Source organism: Cebus imitator, unplaced genomic scaffold, assembly GCF_001604975.1.
Source record: "Cebus imitator isolate Cc_AM_T3 unplaced genomic scaffold, Cebus_imitator-1.0 Scaffold62, whole genome shotgun sequence".
NCBI lineage: Eukaryota > Metazoa > Chordata > Mammalia > Primates > Cebidae > Cebus > Cebus imitator.
The window spans coordinates 5,263,684-5,278,660 of NW_016107377.1; the positions used below are offsets into that span (position 1 = coordinate 5,263,684).

The 14,977-nt window shown below is 46.1% G+C and overlaps 1 non-coding gene and 1 pseudogene across 2 annotated transcripts; both read right to left on the minus strand.

Moving 5' to 3' along the window:
- Positions 1–11,985: 11,985 nt before the first annotated feature.
- On the minus strand, positions 11,986–12,092 carry LOC119471468. Its single transcript, XR_005200541.1, has one exon. It is a non-coding gene; the product is annotated as a U6 spliceosomal RNA (small nuclear RNA).
- Positions 12,093–12,135: 43 nt separating this feature from the next.
- Positions 12,136–14,723, minus strand: LOC108305397 (annotated as a pseudogene). Its single transcript, XR_001825709.2, has 2 exons — positions 13,410–14,723; positions 12,136–13,102 (listed from the first exon to the last, which is right to left on the minus strand). The product of XR_001825709.2 is annotated as a splicing factor, proline- and glutamine-rich-like (transcript).
- Positions 14,724–14,977: the final 254 nt, after the last annotated feature.

Genomic DNA, 14,977 nt, shown 5'->3' on the forward strand with positions numbered 1-14,977 from the left:
CTCTTGACCTCAGGTGATCTGCCCCCCCACAGCCTCCCAAAATGCTGGGATTACAGGCATGAGCCACCATACCTGGTCTATTATTATTATTTTTATTAGAGGTAGGGTCTCATTACGTTGCCCAGGCTGGTCTTGAACTCCTGGCCTCTAGCAATCCTCCTGCCTCGGCCTCCTCAGATGCTGGAAATAAAGGCACGAACCATTGTGTCTGGCCCAGCAACAGTATTTCTTATTGCACACTGGGGCTAGCACAGGCTGAGACTTCTGAGAACTCTTAGAAACAGCTCAGGCTCTGCCTGAAAAATTGGGGCAAGGCAAGCAGGCTGCTGGGTACCAAGAGCAATGACAGGCAGATTGGAAGGAAGCAGATCTTAGGAGTGCAAAAGGTTTATTGGAAAGAAAAAAATAAAATTAAATGATAATAACAAAAGAAAGAAGTAGATCTACCTGGGTAGGGCTGTTCACAAGAAGCCAGGCTGTTGTGAAGCAGTATGGTGAGGCTGGAGTGAGGGATGATGGGAGTGTGCAGATGAGTCAGGAAGTTGTAGTCATTTGCAGTGACTGGGAAGCTGAAAGACAAGGTTGGGAGGATACCCAAATATCTGAGATAACCCACCCCTTAGAGATTCTCCCTTCTTTGAGGAGAAAACAGGTCTGGGTTGGAGGTATCCAGGATGTGGGGCAGTGGATGTGGGGCAGGGGCTGTAGGCGGTAGAAACAATGGAAACCCTGTCTTCCTGGCTGCATCCACAGGCTGTCCTGGCCCAGGGCAAATAAACTATTACACTAGGGGTTCCCAACTCCGGAGCTGTAGACCAGTGCCAGTCTGTGGCCTGTTAGGAACTGGGCTGCACCACAGGAGGTGAACAGCTGGCAAGCAAGCATTACCGCTTGAGCTCTGCCTCCTCTCAGATCAGCAGCAGCCTTAGATTTTCATAGGATCGCGAACCATATTGTGAACTGCACATGCGGGGGATCTAGGTTGTGTGCTCCTTATGAGAATCTAACGCCTGATTATCTGAGGTCTTAGAGTTTCATCCTGAAACCATTTCTGCCCCTCACACCCTGTTAGCAGTGGAAGAGACTGGAGTTACCCTGAGTTACCAGCAGCTATCCATACAGGTCTGCAGCAATTTTAGTCTTCGCCTCCTCAGAAGGAAGAACTCAACTGAGGGACATAAAGCAGAAAAAGAGACAGAGCCAAGTTCCGAAGCAGGAAAAAGGATTTAAGGCAACAAATAAAGAAAAGAACCCTTGAAAATCAAATGGATGCCTGAAGGCCAAAGAGAGAAAAAGAGTATCAAGTCCCCATTTAACCATCATCCTAGGACTTTATAGGCTCGCCTCTTTCCCAAGACAGGGTGGGCTTTCTGCCTGTGCGGTGCTTTCCTTACCTTTTGGGACTGAGCACACACGGGGTGTTTAGGGAGCTATACACATGCGCTTCTCAGGCTGTTTTCCTATTTCTGGTGGCATATGTCCCTGGAACATCATACTTTGCCATTTTGTCTCTCTCTCTTTTTTGTTTTTGAGATGGAGTCTCCCTCTGTCGCCCAGGCTGGAGTGTAGCGGCACAATCTTGGTTCACTGCAACCTCCGCCTCCCGAGTTCAAGCGATTCTCCTGCCTCAGCCTCTCGAGTAGCTGGGACTACAGGCGCCCGCCACCACACCAGGCTAATTTTTGTATTTTTTAGTAGAGACGGGGTTTCACCATATTGGCCAGGCTGGTCTCAAACTCCTGACCTTGTGATCCGCCTGCCTCAGCCTCCCAAAGTGTTGGAATTACAGATATGAGGCCACCGTGCCAGGCCCGCCATTTTGTCTCTTAATGCGCATGCCCAAGAAGCTGCTTCTCCCTGGGGTCTGCATTCAATGAACACTTTTAATGTGAACAGGCTTGGACCATCAGGAGATTGTCTCTCCCTGGCTGCCTAATTATCATCACCTGAAATTTCTAATAGGTGGGGAAGAGCCCTCTCCTGCCCTGCTCACGCCTATATAACTACACCCCATCCCCAGCCCCTGCTGAGAAAATATTGTCTTCCATGAAGCTGGTCCCTGGTGCCAAAAAGGTTGGGGACTGCTGTGCTACATCATCAGAAGTTGGAAGAAAGGAAGGGAACTATGATTATTGTTAAAATAGTGTAACGAGCTTGAATTTTATCATGGCTAGTAGAACAGTGTGACATTTGTGCTCCACTCTCTTGCATATGAGAGGGGAGAAAGAAGGTTATGTATCTAGCTTCTAGAATTATGACTTTTGTACCAACAGTAGTCAGTATTTATTACTTTCTATGTGCCAGGCATCACATTTAAGTATCCTGACAACCCTCAAGTAGGTGCTCCTGTCATCATTTTACAGATGAGAAACTGATGTTCCAAAAGGTTTACTAATAGTTTGAATGTGGCCAGATTAGGATTCCAACTCTGCTCTATGTTGTTGTACCCGAGCGAATCAAGGAATGCGCCACACTCTGAGGTTGAATTATGAGTCCTTCATTATGCCGGTGATGGAGAGGTGGCTAACGCCCAGAATTCTCTCGGCCCTAAGAGTTAGGTAGTCTTTTATACCCTAGTTTTGAAGGGGAGAGAGAACCTAGCTGAAGCAAATTTTTCACAAAAGCAGAGTAAGCAAAAAAAAGATAAACTGGTACATGAGAAATAAAACAGTGCCAGGTGCAAGGGGTAACATTGTCATGAAAGGCATAGAACTTATAGATAATAGGGGCTCTGAGCACTCAACTGCACCTGCATTCCCAGGCTCTACTGGTACCACTTAGCTCGGCCTCTTATCAACAAATGCATTCCTGGAGGTGCCCAGTGTCAGCCTGCCCCAGCTACATACTACAGTTACATACTTAATGGTGGGAAAATAACTAAAATGAAGAAGCTAAGATGGAGTCTGTCCGGCTCAGGAAGCTAACATAAAGCCTGAACAGCTTTTAGTCTGAGAAACAGAGTTCGTTTTAGCTGGCAAAAAGAAGGTTATGAAGTGTCTGTGAAGCCTGTGCTCCTAACTGTTGGGCTGTGTTGCTTCGTCTGTGCTTGCACAGTAAGAAATCCTATCTGTGTACGTCCTGCCCCAGGCAAGCTTTGTCCCTGTAAGGTGGCAAGCTTTGACTATGTAAGGCACTCTGACTATGTAAGGCACTCTGACTTGGGAGACAGGTTTTCACTTGCTTCTTGAGGCTGGAAAGAAGAGAGGCTGGAATTAACAGAGGACCTGGTTAGCTTTGTCTTGAGGGGATCAAGTTCCTCTGGGAATGGGAAATAGGCAGGGAGGAGAAAATGTGAAGGTTTTGAGAGGAAAGAATAAGAAAATCCCAGATTGTAACTTGTGAGCAAGGGTTTGTCCTTCCTGCCAACAGCGTTCTCATAAAACCATCTATATCTAAGGACTCCAATTATTCATCGTGTCAGACTCTCCCATTCATTCATTCCAAAATAATGATCAATGTTATTGGGTGAAATGGGAATGCATTAAAGGGTTTTAAAAAGGAGAGTTTAGTGGCTCACGCCTATAATCCCAGCACTTTGGGAGGCCGAGGCGGGTGGATCACGAGGTCAAGAGATCAAGACCATCCTGGTCAACATGGTGAAACCCCGTCTCTACTAAAAATACAAAAAATTAGCTGGGCATGGTGGCACGTGCCTGTAATCCCAGCTACTAAGGAGGCTGAGGCAGGAGAATTGCCTGAACCCAGGAGGCGGAGGTTGCGGTGAGCCGAGATCGCGCCATTGCACTCCAGCCTGGGTAACAAGAGCGAAACTCCGTCTCAAAAAAAAAAAAAAAGAGGAGAGTTTAAGACTTTACATTTTAAAATTATTACTCTGGTAGGCTGGGGGTAAAGCAGCTCAAGTTTTCTTATAACCAACTTTTTTCCCATCCTCTGTGATTCAGGGGTAAGGGGAGAGAGGAAAGAAGAAAGTGCAATACCTCCCCTCTTTCACTGTCCTCTAAAGTTTCAAGATTTCCCAAAATGTTTCTCTCCCTGCTCACTTCCACAATTTGCTTGACCTAGTCTGGAATCCCAGCCAATTTACCTTCTCTCTCCTCCATTAGGGCTTCTTAGGACCTTAACAGAAGGCTTAATGCAAAGAGGGCCTTGCACTTATACTAACGTTGAGATGAGGAAGGACGGGACTTGGTCCCTCCACCTCCATTAATTTTCCTCTTTTTCTGTCCTACCTGCTCACCAGGTGTTGTAACCGAGCGATTACGAAATCACCACTGAGACAAAGACTAGGGTCTTTATTCGGAGGACTCCCATCTCTCTAACCCGTGGCCCCAAAAGGAGGGTGTAAAGACCTTTTATGCCTGTAAACCACCTCCTGGGTGGGGGTGGGGGCGAGGGGCTTTGGACATTCCGATTGTTACTTAAGTGGTTCACAGAAGTTAAGATAAGCGTTAGTTTACACGTTGTCTGGGTAGCGTGGAAATTACAGACCTTAGTTACTTATTGCAAGTCTTAAAATGGTGCAGGGGCAAAAATGGCGTTGGTTTGGACTGCTTGCCTGTCACATTAGGGTTACAGAGAGCAGTTTCAATGGAAAGCCGAGGTATGGTCAAGGTATGCAGTTTATGGGGCAATTACCATGTCACACAGGAAGGAGACCTTGAAGAAGCTAAGATAGGCAATATCCCACCCTAAGTCTTACTCAGGGAAATTAACTCTGTCATCTACATACAGACAAGACCAGAAGAATGATGATCTTTACCCTATAGAGTTGCCTCATTATAATACTAAAGTATCCACCCAGGGAAGGACTGATTTGCCATGTTTTGATCATGTGATATATGTACTAAAATGATTTCTCACTGTGCCTGCACACTCTGTGCTCTACCTACCCCACATGTGTAATGACGTTTGCCTACCTCATGCTTATTCATGTCACCCATCTTAAAACACCAAAAAGACCTGTCCTTGGGGAGCCAGCTGGAGAACTCCTCCCTCCAGTGCTGTTTCCCTTTGTGTTTGAGCATAAGCCCCTAACAAAGCTGTGTCTGGGAAACTTGCTTGACCTCCTGTCAATTTCTGTTACGTGGGAGCCTAAAAACCTATGGTCCCTAACAATGTGTCACTAACATCCTGTATGGGCAGGGTTTTGTTTTGTTTTGTTTTGTTTTTGAGACAGGGTCTTGCTTTGTTGCTCAGGCTGTCATGCAGTAGTGTGATCATAGTGTGATATTGTGCTGACCTAGAGCCAGAACCTGAGCAATGCCATTTTATAAGACAAAGCTGTTTTCCAAAATTAAGTTGTAATGGCTGCCCCAGTCTCCTCACAATAACTGCTGGCCTTGGCTTCTATAAATAAAGCTGCTAGTTTGCTCTGCAAAATAACTACTATGTAAAGCTGCTTAAACTTTGCTTATCAGTAACTGCTTTCTGTGGCCCTAATGTGACAGGCAAGCAGTCCTAACCCACGTTGGCTCCCGCGACTTGTAATAAGTAACTAAGGTCTGTGATTTCCACCTTACCCAGATAATGTGTAAACAAATGTTTATCTTGACTTCGGTAAACCACTTAAGTAACAAAAGGAATGATAAAAGTCCCCTGGCCCTTGGAATATCCAGAGCCCTCATCTCCACCCAGGAGGTGATTTACAGAATCCACTAGCCCTTGGAATGTCTGAAGCCTTTTCATCCCCATCCCCGCTCCTCACCCCCACTTCCAAGGTGGTTTTTTGGGTATAAAAAGTCTTGGCACCCTCCTTTCGACGCCACAGGTTGGAGAGACGTGAGTCCTCTGTGCTCGCTGGCATAATAAAAGACCCTGCAATCTGGCATACTTTTGTCTTGGTGTTAATTTCTATGCTTGGTCCAGTATAACAATAGCTCACTGTAATCTTGAATTTCTGGGCTCTAGTGTTCCTCCCACCTTATTTTTTATTTTTATTTTTATTTTTTTTTGAGACGGAGTTTCACTCATGTTACCCAGGCTGGAGTGCAATGGCGCAATCTCGGCTCACCGCAACCTCCGCCTCCTGGATTCAGGCAATTCTCCTGTCTCAGCCTCCTGAGTAGCTGGGATTACAGGCACGCACCACCATGCCCAGCTAATTTTTTGTATTTTTAGTAGAGACGGGGTTTCACCATGTTGACCAGGATGGTCTCGATCTCTTGACCTCATGATCCACCCTCCTCGGCCTCCCAAAGTGCTGGGATTACAGGCTTGAGCCACCGCGCCCGGCCTATTTTTATTTTTATTATTATTTATTTTATTTTATTTTATTTATTTATTTTTAAAGACGGGGTTTCACCATGTTGGCCAGGCTGGTCTTGAACTCCTGACTTCAGGTGATCCACCTGCCTTAGCCTCCCAAAGTGCTGGGATTACAGGCATGAGCCACCATGCCCGGCCTTTATTTATTTTTTGAAATGGAGTTTCACTCTTGTCGCCCAGGCTGGAGTGCAATGGCATGATCCCAGCTCACTGCAACCTCTGTCTCCTGGGTTCAAGCAATTCTCCTGCCTCAGTCTCCCTAGTAGCTGGGATTACAGATGCCTACCACCACACCCAGCTAAGTTTTATATTTTTAGTAGAGATGGAGTTTCAACATGTTGGCTAGGCTGGTTTCAAACTCCTGGCCTTAAGTGATCTGCCTGCCTAGACCTCCCAAAGTGCTGGGATTACAGGCTTGAGCCACCACCTGGCCTGATTTTCCCTCTTTAGATTCCCAAGTAGCTGAGACTACAAGCAAGCACCACCATGCCTGGCTAATTTTTAAATTTTCTGTAGAGACGGAGTCTTGCTATGTTTATCAGGATGGTCTCGATCACCTGGCTTCAAGCGATCTTCCCGCTTTGGCTTCCCAAAGCACTGAGATTACAGGTGTGACACACCGCTCCCAGACTGGATTCGAAGACTTTCTGATCTGTGAGTGGTTAAAGAGGTTAAGCTTTGTCCAAAAGTTTGAGATCAGCAGACAAGAATTTTAGCTCTAACTTGTGGGTGTGACCTGCCTCGGGCCCCTCAGGAAGAGAGTTAGAAGAATAACCATCAGAGTTCAGTCCTTGGTTCCCCCTTCGCTGAGCTCTGCGTGTCAGCAGATTCATTTGGTGGGGATCTGGGTCTCCACAAACAATTCAGGGCCATATGCTAAGATATTATCTTTAGTTTCTATAGAGAGCAAAACATCTGACTCTAACTTCCTTGACTATTGTTTTAAGCTACTGTTATCTTCTTGCTTAACAAGCTGTTCATTTACTTCTCAGGGCCAATATGCCTGGAATTTCCCTTGAAGGAACTCAAGAGTTTCCTTTATTTTCTTGCTGGGGAGAAGGGAGGGAACCTACAGGCCTTAAAGACAGGTCTCTGTTCTGTCTCAGTTTTAGCCATAGCTGTTGGAAGCTTTTGTGTGGTTGGGTGGGGGGGAGGTTGGAGATGTTTCTTTCTCTCTCTCTCTCTCTTTTTTTTTTTTTTTAAATAAAGTCACCATCTCTTGCCCATCTCTGTTTTATTGATGACTCTTCAGGATGGACACCCTAATGACAGAGACAGGAGGCAGCCAAGAGTCTCCCAGTGAAACTCCTCCTTCAAGCCTAAAACAATCTGAAGGCTTGAAAAAATGGACTGCTGGTCTGGATGAAGTCCGCCCTTTCCCAACTGATTCTTTCTGAATAATGCCCGTCTGCAGACTGGGAGGAGCCTTGGGAAGTTCTATTTGCAGTGGGGAGGATCCTGGCCTCTCCTGTTCTGTGTGGTGATCTGAGATTCAATCTGTGAGGTGGCACACCTGCTAGCAGGACTCTCTCTCGCTTTGCTGGAATTCCTATTCCCCCCCCCCTTTTTTTCCCCTTTTCCCCCAATAAACCCTGCCCTACTCACCTTACAGTGTGCCCCTGTGCCTAAATTATCCTGGTTGTGTGACAAGAACCTGTTTTTTTTCTATAACACTAACAACAATAGCTAGTACACACATCCTTCATGCTCCATTCTGCACTGTTCTAAGCACTTTAGTCATTTAATCCTTATTACATCCTTCGGAAGAAAGTATCATTATTACTTTAATTTACAGATAAACACGATTCTGCTGGGGGGAGGGTGGGGGAAGCCAGAAGCGCAGAATGGTTAAATCACTTGTCCAAGGTCCACAGCTAATTACCCTTAAAGAGTATGCATGTTTTACAAAGAATGTTTTGGAGCAATTTATTTTTATATTTTATTTTATTTATTTATTTATTTATTTCTGAGATGGAGTCTCGCTCTGTAGCCCAGGCTGCAGTGCAGTTGTGTGATCTTGGCTCACTGCAACCTCCACCTCCTGGGTCCCAGTTCAAACAGTTCTCCTACCTCAGCCTCCCATGTAGCTGGGATTACAGGCATGAGCCACCATGCCCAGCTAATTTTTTTTTTTTTTTTGAGACGGAGTTTCGCTCTTGTTACCCAGGCTGGAGTGCAATGGCATGATCTCGGCTCACCGCAACCTCCGCCTCCTGGGTTCAGGCAATTCTCCTGCCTCAGCCTCCTGAGTAGCTGGGATTACAGGCATGAGCCACCATGCCCAGCTAATTTTTTTTTTTTTTTTGAGACGGAGTTTCGCTCTTGTTACCAGGCTGGAGTGCAATGGCGTGATCTCGGCTCACCGCAACCTCCGCCTCCTGGGTTCAGGCAATTCTCCTGCCTCAACCTCCTGAGTAACTGGGATTACAGGCACACGCCACCATGCCCAGCTAATGTTTTGTATTTTTAGCAGAGACGGGGGTTTCACCATGTTGACCAGGATGGTCTTGATCTCTTGACCTCATGATCCACCCGCCTCGGCCTCCCAAAGTGCTGGGATTACAGGCTTGAGCCACCGCGCCTGGCTAATTTTTGTATTTTTTAGTAGAGACGGAATTTCACCATGTTGGCCAGTCTGGTCTTGTACTCCTGACCTCGTGATCTACCTGCCTTGGCCTCCCCAAGTGCTGGGATTACAGGCGTGAGCCACCGCGAGCAATTTTAGAGCACCAAAACATCAACGTCCACTTAATTTAAGGTGAGTTTAATTTTGTGCAACTCTATTTTGCTTTAACTCTTTGGATGGAGCTGTTTCATCATTTCTCACTCTCATTTTCTTTTATGGAAAACAGGACAAATAGAGGACTCAGGAGTTCTTTAGTCACTTAAGAACAGACCATGCCAAAGTGAAACACCATGTTAAAATACCAGATGAGCCCAAATGTTATGCGACATTTTCGGAAATTAAGTGTTCTACGAAGACACTGGCTTGTTACCAGTCTTATCACCTATAGGTGTGTCTCTGGCCTTGTTAACATAATTATTCCTGTTTCTCTTTTGTTCCCACACACCTGAGATGAGTCATGAATCACTCAGATAACTCAGAAATTTGCCTTTGTAGCCAGAAAGCTCTAAGTAGAAATGAACTGAAATCTGAACAAACTTTTGAAAGGAGACCCACTGCCGAAACTTCAAATTTAATTCCAAGGAGAGATAAATGATGAAATAGTGTTAAAATAATCCACTGTGACATTGTCAGAGCAATCCTACCCTGGATTCTCTCCCACCAGGTGCACACAGAAGTTTGTTAGAATAACCACCACAGGTCAGGTGTGGTGGCTCACGCCTGTAATCTTAACACTTTGGGAGGCTGAGGTGGGTGGATCACTTGAGGCCAGGAGTTCAAGACCGGCCTGCCAACATGGTGAAACCCTGTCTCTACTAAAAATACAAAAATTAGCCTGGTGTGGTGGCATGTGCCTGTAGTCCCAGCTACTCAGGAGGCTGAGGCACAAGAATCACCTGAACTCAGGGGGTAGAAGTTGTAGCAGTGAGCTGAGATTGCACCACTGCACTCTGGCCTGGGTGACAGAGTGAGACCCTGTCTCAAATTAAAAAAAAAAAAAAAAAAAAGGATAACCATCACAGTACCGATACTGATTTTGTGATAGGTCACAACAAAACCACCCAATCTTTCTGCTTCCTATTATTCCCAGATCAAACTGAGGGTCAGGCTGCTATTTCTTGTGGCCCCATAACAAGATGTAGGTGAACCGGGGAGGAAGAGAGTTTTTATTTCTGTGACTGGTTTTAGGGAGAAGGCCTGGAAATTATTGCCAGACTAACTCAAAATTACAAGGTTTTTCAGAGCTTATATACCTTCTAAGCTATGTGTTTACGTGTAAGTGTGCATTCATCTAAAGACATAATTGATTAACTTCTTTTAATCTACAACTAAGGTCTGAGTCCTGAAGATCTTCTTCTGGAGCCTCAGTAAATTTACTTAATCTAAATGGATCCAGGTGTTTCACTGACTAGTATGTCTGTTTTTTGGGGGCTTTTTGTTTTCATTGACTTGTATGTATGTTTTTGTTTCATTGACTTGTATGTCTAGCTTTGTAAGTACATTTTAAGATCAGGTAGCATGATGCCTCCAGCTTTGTTTTTCTTTCTCAAGATTATTTTTGCTACTTGGGGTCTTTTGTGATTCCATATGAATTTTAGAATTGTTTTTTCTATTTCTTTGAAAAATTGTCATTGGAGGGGGTGCATTGAATTTTTAGTTTGTTTTGACTAGTATGAACATTTTTACAATATTTATTCTTTAAATTCACGAACACAGGTAGCTTTCAATTTATTTGCGTCTTCAGTTCTTTCATCAATATTTAGTTGTTTTCAGTGTACAGGTCTTTCACTTCTTTAGTTAAGTTTATTTTTCTTCAAACAGATATCCAACAGTACTGTTCAACAATACAGTCTACTCTGGATATCATTTCCATAAATATATTTCATAAATGTATTTGTGGTCAGTCTCTGATGATTGTCTGATAATGCAGACTATACAATGCAAATCAACAGCAAAGGAAAGTTACATATCCTGCTGTATTCATCCACTTTCACACTGCTGGTAAAGAAATACTTGAGACTGGGCAATTTACAAAAGAAAGAGTTTTAATGGACTTATGTCTCACAAGGCTGGGGAGGCCTCACAATTATGGCCAAAGGCGAGAAGAAGCAAGTCAAATGAATGGCAGCAGGCAAAGAGAGAGCTTGCGCAGGGAAACCCTTGTTTTTAAAATCATCAGGTCTTCTGAGACTCATTCACCATCATGAGAACAGCCTGAGAAAGACCCACTCCCATAATCCAGTCACCTCCTACCAGGCTCCTCCCGCAACATGTGAGAACTGTGGAGTTACCATTCAAGATGAGATTTGGGAGGGGATACGGCCAAACAATATCACCTATAGCTAAGAAAAATGTTATGAAGTTGATGACGGTAATACTGGAGAACTGCTAAGCCATTGGCAAATCTAGATACTGCAGAGTTAAATCATGTAAGAAATATAAGAAAATGACTTGCCGGGCGTGGTGGCTCACGCCTGTAATCCCAGCACTTTGGGAGGCCGAGGCAGGTGGATCACGAGGTCAACAAATCGAGACCAGCCTGGCCAACATAGTGAAACCCCGTCTCTACTAAAAATACAAAAAATTAGCCGTGCGTGGTGGTGCATGCCTATAGTCCCAGCTACTCAGGAGGCTGAGGCAGGAGAATTGCTTGAAACCAGGAGGCGGAGGTTGCAGTGAGCCAGGATTGCGCCACTGCACTCCAGCCTGGTGATAGAGCGAGACTCTGTCTAAAAAAAACAAGGAAAAATAAGAATGAGATAGAATTGGCAAGCATAATGACAAGACAGGAAATTCAAAAGAGAATGATGTAAATATAAAAGAATTAAAATTTGAGTTACTTGGCAAAACCAATGACAATTGGTTTTTTAAATAACTATTTTTCTATTTATTTGAAGGAATTGGTACACTTTGGAAATTCAGTGGCACAAAGTACCCTGCCATAACTTAAGAGGCATTATTCAGTAAAAAAGAAAAAAAAGGAAATAAAAAGGAAAAAAAAAATCCTGTTTCAAACACTGCATTACATAATTTTACCTGCCCAAACAGACCATTTACAAATATTAGGTCAACAAACTGCTAACATCCATAAAAAGGTAGCTTTCTTCTTTTTTTTTTTTTAATTTTTATTTTTAAAAAATATGGAACGCTTCACGAATTTGCGTGTCATCCTTGCGCAGGGGCCATACTAATCTTCTCTGTATCTTTCCAATTTTAGTATATGTGCTGCCGAAGTGAGCACAAAGGTAGCTTTCTTACCAAAATGCAAGAATTTAAAAGATTGGTATCTAAACAAAAGACAAAAACAAACTGGAATGAAAGCCTAGATATCACGTCTAAAATCAGGGTTTTTTGTTTGGGCCTCTTCTCTCCCTCTACCATATCCTGTTGGAGTTCCAGGCCCCATTCCTCTAGGACCCTGTCCACTCACAGGCTCCACACCTCCCTGCCCAATGTGCTCACTATGCATGTCACTTCCCATGATGGAACCACTCATGGTTGCTGGTGGAACTCCAGGATTAGATTCATAACCTATGCCACCACCACCACCTAGAGGTGGAAATTTCTGGCCTCCTGAAACATAGGGATCTCTCATGTTCATTGTTCCTCCACCACCCATTCTCATGTCTCTTTCTCTTGGATCCATGTAGCCCATTCGGCTGTAACTTTCCTCTCTTTGGCGCCTCATTTGTTCTTTCATCTCATGTTGACGAATCATCATCTTTTACTCTCTTCTACGTCGTTCCTTCTCTTGCCTCAATTGCGTTTCTTTACGTTTCTGCATTTCTTTATTGTGAAGCTCTTCCACACGTCTTAATTTTTCCTGTCGTCTCATCAGATATTGGTGCAAAAGATTTGCCTGATGTTCATGATAGGTATTTTCCATTTCACTTTCCAATCTGTCTTTTGCATCCTACATGTTTTTTTCAACTTGTTCCCTTTGCTGTTTTTCCATTTCATCCAAAGACTTCCATCGCTGAGAATACTCATACTCAAATGTGCCATGCTGGGCAAAATGAGGAGGGGTTTCTCTCTCCTTTTGATACATTGGATTCTTCTGGGCAAGTTTTTCAGGAAGACCATCTTCATCAGTTGTTAAGTGGCTCTACAATGACTGGACCGGGAGTAGTTGTCAGAAAGAAAACATCTTCACGGCATCGTTCAAATGCCTTTATTGCTGCTGGTTTAGAAGCAAATTCAACAATGCCTTTCCCTGTAGATCTTCCACGATCATCCACTATTACAGCCGCCCTTTCTTTCTTTCTTTTCTTTTTTTTTATTTTTTTTGAGACGGAGTTTCGCTCTTGTTACCCAGGCTGGAGTGCAATGGCGTGATCTCGGCTCACCGCAACCTCCGCCTCCTGGGTTCAGGCAATTCTCCTGCCTCAGCCTCCTGAGTAGCTGGGACTACAGGCATGCGCCACCATGCCCAGCTAATTTTTTGTAGTTTTAGTAGAGACGGGGTTTCACCATGTTGACCAGGATGGTCTTGATTTCTTGACCTCGTGATCCACCCGCCTCGTTCTCCCAAAGTGCTGGGATTACAGGCTTGAGCCACCGCGCCCGGCCAGCCGCTCTTTCAATAGGATCAAACTGGCTAAAGGCTTCTTCCAACAGTTCATTGGAAATGTAAGTTGAAAGATTAGGAACAGAAAGGGTAGCAGCAGGTGTGGCAAAGCAAACTCAAAGCTGTCTGCCTCCCATGGGTGTATCACTGAGTTCAGCTTTGGCAATTTCACCAAAGCTCTAGATTCAAGCTTAATAAATCCGAATTCTTTGCCTTGTTGATAAAAACTTCTCCTGGTTCTCCATATTTAGCAAATAGTCTTTTGATTCATCCTCCGTGATATGAGTAGGTAGACTCCCAACAACCGACATCGCTGTGTGTAAGTTTTCTCTCCAGGCCTCCTCAAGAGAGATGAGTTGGCTTTAAACCTCTCCAAGTCCGAGACCTTCCCCTGGCTGCTGCCGCCCGGCCCGCTGGGCCAGGGACCCTGGTGGTGCTGCCGGTGGCAGGGCGGGTGATGCAGGTGGCCCCCGCGGGGCTCCCCACCGCCTCGTTGCCGCGGCTTGGGGTGGCCGCCGAGAGTGCTTAGGCCTGGGCCGCCACCTGGCTTCGGGCCGTCAGGCATTTTGCCGCCCTTGGGACCGCCCGGGCCTGGGCTCTGCTTCGGCCGCGGCCCCCGGCCCGGGCCTCCGGCCTGAGGAGGTGTGGTAAGGCGGGGTGCGTGGCGGTGTCCCAGAGGTGGGCCGAGGTGACTGCGGGCGGCGGGGTCGGGCCTGGCCGGGACCCTGGCCGGGCCCCCGAGGTAGGCGGAGTGGCGGGCGGGGCCGAGCTGGAGGCTGGCGACGCGCTGCCTACTCCGGGAGCGGGGCCGGGTCCCCGAGCAGCCACGGGCGTGGAGGAGTCCTGCGCCGGTGGCGGCGGCGGCGGCTGCTTGATGCGGCTGTGGATGCGGCGGCGACTGCTGCGGTGGCGGCTGCTGCGGCGGCGGCTGCTGAGGTGGCGGCGGCTGAGGCGGCGGCTGCTGCGGCGGCGGCGGCCGCGGCGGTGTCTGTTGCTGCTGTTGGTGTGGATGCGGTGGCGGGATCGGACGGAGGCTTAGCAGCGCTCTGGCCCTGGCCGGGACCCATCGGGCCGCGCTCCTGGTTGAGGCTCATGCGGGGCGGCGGGGAACGGAAGTCCTGGAGGTCGCCGCGGCCGCCGCCGCCTCCGCGCCTGTGGAAGCCACAACGCCACCGCCGCGACTCCGGAACCGATCTCGAGACATGTCTGTGGTCAAGGGGCGGTCGAGGCCGAAGCGAAGAAGGCGCTCAGGAAACGTGGAGGCCACCTTGCTTCTTACAAAATGGCGGATGACACAGACCGAATATTTTTTAAAAAAGGACAATCATAAGCTTGCTTTGAAAGTCAAATGGGAAGTAGAGACATTTGTTGTATGAAGTGGAGAACGTTTTACCTTGCTGTCATATACAATGTCAGACCATTAGGCAGTTCCCATTGGTACATAGTTCCAATTGTAATCTAACCTGGTTAAATAAACAGTAAAGCAAACCTATTTTCCTAATTTCTGGTTTTATTTTTCAAGTTGAAGTTTTGACCAAACCTAATTTTTTTTCCATACT